The 8030-nt window shown below is 39.1% G+C and overlaps 1 long non-coding RNA gene and 3 other non-coding genes across 4 annotated transcripts; all 4 read left to right on the top strand.

The window, feature by feature from the left end:
- The first annotated feature begins 887 nt into the window (after positions 1-887).
- Positions 888-5564, top strand: LOC116391369 (uncharacterized). The gene is made up of 5 exons (XR_004213237.1): positions 888-963; positions 2747-2883; positions 3661-3716; positions 4375-4418; positions 4629-5564. It is a non-coding gene; the product is annotated as an uncharacterized LOC116391369 (long non-coding RNA).
- On the top strand, positions 3502-3593 carry LOC116391660 (small nucleolar RNA SNORD88). Its single transcript, XR_004213261.1, has one exon. It is a non-coding gene; the product is annotated as a small nucleolar RNA SNORD88 (small nucleolar RNA).
- LOC116391661 (small nucleolar RNA SNORD88) lies at positions 4216-4307 on the top strand. Its single transcript, XR_004213262.1, has one exon. It is a non-coding gene; the product is annotated as a small nucleolar RNA SNORD88 (small nucleolar RNA).
- LOC116391662 (small nucleolar RNA SNORD88) lies at positions 4471-4560 on the top strand. The gene has a single exon (XR_004213263.1). It is a non-coding gene; the product is annotated as a small nucleolar RNA SNORD88 (small nucleolar RNA).
- Positions 5565-8030: the final 2466 nt, after the last annotated feature.

Here is an 8030-nt window from a genome sequence, read left to right on the forward strand (position 1 = left end):
TGTGTGTGTGTGTGTGTGTGTGTGTGTGTGTGTGTGTGTGTGTGTGTGTCAATTGGGCTATTAACTATGTTTTACTATTTTGCAAAGAAGCACGAAGTAGCATTACCAGATAAGGAAAACTCAACATCCATGTGCTTGTCTCTACCCCCTCTTCCTCCCCTCAACACTCCCTCGGGATAGTTTAGTAAGCCCGCCTCCACAGCTGGAGGATGCATCCGGTGTGTGTGTGTGTGTGTGTGTGTGTGTGTGTGTTATTCTTTGAAGTCAGAGACCCCTGAAGAAGAACTGTTCACACTCACATATGCCGCTCTTGTGAAACTTTGCCTTGCCAGAACTTGCCATGTAAATAGCTAGCTGTTAACGCCTAGCTACAACCTGCTCTTAGGAAACAGTAATCTTCTGTTAGGAATCCTATAATCACATCTGGAAGGATAGTAGACAGATATCATGACAACACTGTGGATCCTGTGATTAAATATTATATATGATAGTAGCCATAAGAGGCAGAAAGTGGAACACGGTGAGTAAAGTTCAATGTTCAGTAATGTTTCATGCAGTGGCACATTATTCATATCGTACTATGTTAAGTAAAAAAGTACAAAAAGTTGATTGCAAATGCTTTGGCAAGTGCACTTACCTTGTTTACGTTGATGTGACATAAGTATACATTTGAACATATGAATGAAACCAGGCTTCATAATACGTTTTTTTAAAGGCATATCTCAGGCCACCCACTGAACAATTTAGGTCCAACTGATATAAAACTGAAGTCAACGCTCTCATCTGCTCTCACACCTGCATGTCATTGACTTTGCCACGAGCTGAACTACATGCAGTTGTGTTTGAAATTGATTGTTTCCAAGCTTTGACATTCAAAATGGATATCTGCCGGCTAAACTGCTGTTCTGCATCTCTGAAGAGTGACTCAGTGCAGGACGTTAGAACCGAGAGTCAAATCTGTATGTAAGTGATACAACTCACTGTTGTGACTCTTCGTAATTTGCTCGGTCAAAGTCCTATCACGTCAACTGGTCTCTTTGAAACTAATTCCACACATCTAATCTAAAATAATTTGGCAGACTATACACCTCATTTTGAAAGCCACCAACATACTTTATTTATAGTTGTCTCTGTTTATTGAGGCATTGATACATCTTGCCTCAACACATCTGCTTTCTAAGGTCTAAGGTCGATATTCAGTCAAATCGTCAAGTCTAGTTCAAGTCTTTTATCGTTTATCCTGCTGCAATAGTGTTTATCTACGTCTACACATTTGTGTAACTATAACATATATCATATCCCTTCTGGTCACAATGAATAACTGCAACTTTATTTAGATAAATATCTGTAGTTGCGTGCTGTGACCACTAGAGGGTAGAATTGTGCGTGATTTGAAATATCAGAAAGCAATTTTGTCGACCTGCTGTGATTGTGTTTCCTTTCTTTCTACTTAATCTTTAATGTAAACCAGTACGGTGAGTGTTTCTGACTTCTAGTGGTCACAGTGAGTAACTGCACTCAGTATGGTGGTAGATGGTAAGGGAGAACAGGAGTAGAGTAGTTATATATATTTAGTAGTATGCACTGAGGCTGAGATTCCTCACCGTAACCACTGAGTGCAGAAACACTCATGATTCTAAATAGACAGGTTGTCTCAGTCTGAGGCTGGCTACTTGTGCTGTAATGTGTGTACTGTAAAAGGTAATTAAGTGCACAACACAACTGTCCTTTACGTTTACTGTCTAATTTGCTGTAAGGTTTGTTTAACCTGTTTTGTTTCTAGTTTATTTAACTGATTCAGTTAGGATAATGTTTGACATTACTAGAAGAATGCAGTTGCTGTTTCTCACTGTAACCACTAGAGGGCAGAAATACTCATGATTCTAAATACACACAGGTTGTCTGGCTCAGGAACTTGCTTCTTCTACTGTAATGATTGTCCTGCTAGAAGGTAGTTAGTGTATAACCACAGCTATCATTGTAAGTTCATGTCTAATGCAGAGAGAAAAGAAATGTAAAACGTGTTAAACCGGTTGTGTATCTTATTTATTTGACCTTGATTCAGTTCACATAATTTCAACACTCTTGCATTTAAAATGCATGAGTATTTCTTCCCTCTGGTGGCCATAATGCGTAATTGCATCTATTGTAATCGTTTTATTTTTAAAGTATTATTCGGAAGTACTATTATGTTGTGTTGCGTTTAACTTTACTAGTAGAGTGCAGTGGCACTGTAATGCCACTAGAGGGCAGAAATACTCACGATTCTAAATACACACAGCTTGTCCGGCTCAGAGACTAGCTACTTGTTCTGTGACGCTTTTACTGCTTTCAGGTAAATAAGTGCACAACTGTACATTAAAGTTACTATAGGCGAGACTTATGTTGTGCCTATACTTTATAATAGTGATACAATAATAACACCGGGCTCTGTAGTCTGCACCAAGATGAACATTATTCCTTTTTCACAGATGTCCGTAGAAACTTTTTTATCGTTCCCTCTTTCCGTTTAGCCTTCACAATAAAAGCCCCAGACACATACACCGGAACTCTGCTTCTTAGAGAGCTCTTATGGTAAATCAGAGCATCTCACTTAGCAACTCAACACAATAGCTTACATTACTTTCTAATAGAGAGAGAAAAATGCTAGACCTGTTGCGTTTGTCTTTTATATGATCTCAATTCAGTTCTGACAATGTCAACACATGTATTTAAAATGCACATGTATTCTACTCCGGTCCACTAGGCGGCGGTAGTGTTCTCTAAAGCTGCCGCTAACCGCCAATATTTAATACATGAAGCGACATTTAAAAGGAGGAAGCGGATCATGAGGCACCAGTCATTCGTTTGTCCGCCTCGACTGTAACGTCTCTGGTGGTACTGGTAAGTAGATATTATGCGTTTCACTGATGTGAATTTTTTTTTAAATCATCCAATATTTGGATTAGTATTGCAGTTCTACAGCTAACGTTGCCACTGATGACCGCTGGTTTATTCCACAGCTAATTCACGTTACGTTAAACTTTCATTCGTTTTGATTAACTGTTCATAAGCTGTTGGCTGTAAAACATTGCGGGAATCGTTGGTGATATTAGAGTGGTTTCTTAAAGTAAAAGTCTGTTTTATATCCACCTGTTTTGGTGGATATATTGTATGTCAAATTTTTACCCGATGACACGTGGCTCTGACCTGAAGCTATGTCCTCATAGGACACGTGTTGTCTGCTGCTAAAACATGGCATATCTAACTGACACGGTTCTAAATTGTGTTTTGATTGTTGACCGTTACTGCCTTTTGCTCTCTTATACAAACTACCGAAAGCAGCCGTTAACCCCGTGGGCCTAACTCCACGTGGTAAACCTAAATTACCAGGCTATGTTAGCATGGTAGCTAACGGTATCATGAGCTACAGCTCAGTAGAGTTATCGCAGCATAAGTAGCTGCACAACATGTGTATTACATTTCGTTGGCATACGATATAGTGCAACGTTAGTAGTACTCCCTCTCCCCTGATGACTTGCACTGGGCTCTGAGTCTTTATGAAGAGAAACGTGCGTCTCTGGCCCTGACAAGCCAGAGTTTCTGAGGAGACGATGGATGAATGTTGGTTAAATGTTACAGTGATAGAAATACTGTAACACTTGCTTTTGCCCTTTTCAGGTCACCTTCAACAAGTGGATCCACTCCTAGACAAAGCTTCGATTGGGTCCAGAGAGGTTTGTAATATGTATGTGTACTCTATAATTAAGAATACTTTGATGGCAACCAACAGCTCTACCAAATATTTTGGTGAAGGCCTCTTCTAAATGAGTTTAAATAATGGACTGTCCAGCTGTGACCACTGGATATCAATGAGTACATTATCTACTTCTCTCGTACTCGTAAGTCAAATGACACAACTTATAGCACAAGCACATCTGTTGAGGACCATTTCATTTAAAAATGAGTACTCTGAAAGCAGACTTGGCCCGTGTTCAGGGTGGTCTGATTGTTTGTCAAGGCAAAGCATGGCTGCATTTTTGCCGTTTTTGTTGAAAGTTAATACTGTAAAGTAGTCTGCTTGGGGCACACATCACTGACAATAGTAAAGAAAAAACAGTATTGTATACTAAATGTGAAGTTTGATACCTAGAACCTATGATTTAATTGTACGTAGCGGCTACTGCAACCCGGTGCTTTTATGTACATTGATTCCTGCTGTAGTGGGTTTAGCTGTCGTTCCCCTGATGACTTGCACTGGGCTCTGAGTCTTTATGAAGAGAAACGTGCATCTCTGGCCCTGACAAGCCAGAGTTTCTGAGGAGAAAATAAACCACAGAAGGTTAAAAAGTGTATACTGTGACAACACGCTAACTGTTGCTTTTTCTTCTTCAGGTATTTACAGTGACGCCGCTCAGTATAGACCGGACTTGAATCAGGTTTGTGTTAACGCTGCATCTCTTGCCTTTAATAGCAGACACTGTGACGTTGGATCTCTTGTGATGTATAGCACTGGGCTCAGAATATCAGTGTTGACAGAAGTGCAGCTCTGCCCCTGACAAGGCAGACTCTGAGGAGACCATTGCAACACATGCATTTTTTTAATTCTTGTTGGATTATGATCTAACCCCCACCCCTTTCTGTTTCAGGTGCTGGTCTTCCTGCAGACATCATCTGCCTTCTACCCGTGATGTCATTTTGTTGTATTTCTGTTAAAATCAGAACTTTTTATAATGCTTAATATTGTATTTGTGTATTTGCTGTGATTAATGAAATAAAACCGTCTATTAAATTAGTTTCTTCACTTTCCTACAAACACTTAACCAGAGTACGGGACTGTTAATTATTTAAATGATGTTTTGGGGTTGTCACGGTGACATGAATGTTTGATTATCCTGTAGACTGACTCTCAGCATTATGAGCAAGTGTAAATTAAATGATATAATATAAACTCATGAACACAAGATGTTTAACGTTAGTCTCTTTAATGTGTTTGCATTGATAAAATACTTATTGGCTACCTGCAAAAAACTTGTGTAAGTATAACTTAACACAGGTGTGAGAGGGGCCTTTGAAATATTTTGCAAATTATTGAATACTTTTAAAATGCAATATACTGTACATCAAATGGTTACATTTTAAACTATGGTCTCTTAAATCTAAATATGGAAGCGGTCATAGTGCTATGAAATTCGACATATACATAGAAATGTAACTTCGAGAGGTTTAAAATATGGAGTATTTGGTATTGTGCACATTGTTGCAAGCTTTAAAACATTGGGTTAAACCTGGAAAGTGCTGACTGCATAAGCTATGGAACAGTTTTTAAATACAAATAAAAGTTACTGTGGAGGATCCAATGTACTGTATGATCTGTCCGACGAGCAAAACAGACGCTGGAAACCGACACTTTCAGCCCTGGGGTCGCTTAATGTCCAATGGTGTATGTGTATTTATATATACTTTATTAATACACGAGTATAACATCCCAAAATTCACATAACCTGAGGACTATTGGCTGGGACCTATAAAGTGAATCCACAGGGTAAATATCCGTGTCCGGATGGAAAAGAAACTACAAAAACACAAAATGATAACTTTGTTTCTGTATCTTTATTATAATTCTAACAATGTATTATCTCTTAAAACATTTGAAATTCATATACGTCTATATGAATGTGTATATGCATATCACATATACATATATTCTGTACGCTTTCATCAGTTCATATTCTCATATTTTTAAAAGATCTCTTAAAGGAAAAGAAATGATTTCTATAGAGTCTGACCGATTCCCTCCTGACGGCAACAATGAGACACCTTATCGTGATAACTTCTAACTGCAAAGAAATGACTAAACCAATTGTTTGTCACCAGTGACTTAAGAACAGAATTGTATCCGTCAGATATTTTCACATTGCCTTCCCGTAAACAAGCAGAATCTGGCTGTGCAACGAGGAAGGAAAGCCACATTCTGCTCATTCACCTTTCAGAAACATGCCCTTTGGCTGAAAATTATTTCAAAACCTTTAAAGGGAAATGTGAAAAAGCCACAGTTGCTAATGGAAATAGGGCCATTGCATAATACGTGGTAATAAACAATGAGCTGTAAGCAGACAGGGACACGCCAGCGACTGCAGAAGGTGCTTTGTACAAACAAGATGAAAACGTAATGCTGTCGTTAACAATGGAGGGGAGAAGATGTAGAGAACAGGTCGGGCTGTATAGAAAGCAGAACAGTTAAATAAATACATTGTACCTTTTCATGTTAAACATTTGGAAGACAGAGATTCTTTAGAACTTTTGAGACTTTTTTTTTTTTACATCTTAAACCATAATTAGTTGACCAATGTTTTCATCGTCCTTATTGCTATTTCCTTTGCATTGAAATATCTCTTCTGGAGTCTTGCAGTTGCGTAAAACAAATCCATCTTAATCACTTTTGCTCATTCGCGTGCCCGTGTGTATGTGCACACGCTCTATGAAAACTCCATTTATCTTTTTGCAAAAGCAGACTGAGGGATATCAGGGCCGGGTGCAGAATAAACTCCCCATCTGTGCCCCCCGATGGGAAACGCACGTTTGATATGTGTTCGAGGACTGAAAAGCAGCAGGAGAGGTGACGTGTTGTTCAAGGTAGAGAGGTCATGAGAGAGCCCTTATATTTGATCTCAGCAACAGTGAGAATAGCAGGACGGAGTTTATAATGAGATGTGAATGTGCAGCGGAAGCATGATGGGGAAAATAAAGGGACTTCACTGCATTTGGAAATTACATTAGTGTATGTGATCAATCAAAAGAGGGTGGCAGTTATCCAGAATACAGAAATCAATTTAAAGTCCTGCTTAAATACATGAATACATCATTTTCACTTAACGTGTATCGTGGGCCTCCCCAGAGTAACAGTTGCTACACGTTCAGTATCTGCATATTGTTAAGTGACAACTAACCTTTAAGTGAGGAAATCATATTTTGAGGCCATAAATGCCAACGTGTCATTTTGATTATGGCTTCACAGTCTGACAAAAGCAAAACAGTAAGAAGAGTGTTTCTGAAATGTGCTTCATATTAAGTTGCAATGCTTGTTGTCACATAGAGGCAATGTTAAGGGTACTGTGCACGGAATAATATGCATCTTTCAGTTCAAAAATACCTATATATACACACACACATATATTTATATATAACCAGCACAGTTATCTCCATCCAACAGTCAGAAAATACACTGACTGCACAAGAGCGACACATCAGTAACCAAAGGCAGAAAGCAGGAACTCTGAAGCTATAATAACAGTAAGGACGATGAAAGTCATGATAAATAGTAACAATAAATCTCTTCATATCAATATTAGTATTCCAGTTTTCCCATTTAAAGTTTAAAAATTGTAAGAACAATCATAGTATTAAAACTAGATATAAGCATTTCTCTCAGATCCCCTCGGCCGGGTGGCTGCTTGTTTCCTCCTGGATTTTGTCGAGAGAGAGAGAGAGAGAGAGAGAGAGAGAGAGAGAGAGAGAGAGAGAGAGAGAGAGAGAGAGAGAGAGAGAGAGAGAGAGAGAGAGAGAGAGAGAGAGGGGGGCCACTCCTGTAAGGAGCAGGGGCGATTGGGTGGGAAAGAGAAAGAAAATGGCAGTTTTTCCTCTTCCCCTCCCCTCTCCTTTCCAGTCTCCCTCGGACGGAAGGTCTGAATGGTTGTACAAGTTGTCTCGACGCTGAGGAAGTCTTTCGCCGTAAATCAAATCCTCGGGGAGATTTCTCTTCACATTGTCACGTATGCCAACGTCTAACAGTTGAAAGCACAGTCTGTCTCCTTTTGTATAAGTATATCTTGGATCCAAACATATAGTGTGTCTATATACGTGTCCCATAAACTCTTAACACAATCACTTGAAAGTGCTTGTGTGTGTCTACTGTTGGTGTATGCATGCAGGCATGTATAGTAGTAACTCGGGTGCCTGTGTGATTCTTTTTTATTTTTTTTTTATTCTGTTGGTCTGGGCACTTATTTTTGCTACAAATTTGTGATACAGTGACCAGTCTGTGTATATAT

Source organism: Anarrhichthys ocellatus, unplaced genomic scaffold, assembly GCF_004355925.1.
Source record: "Anarrhichthys ocellatus isolate YVR2014 unplaced genomic scaffold, GSC_Weel_1.0 scaffold26, whole genome shotgun sequence".
Classification (NCBI taxonomy): domain Eukaryota; kingdom Metazoa; phylum Chordata; class Actinopteri; order Perciformes; family Anarhichadidae; genus Anarrhichthys; species Anarrhichthys ocellatus.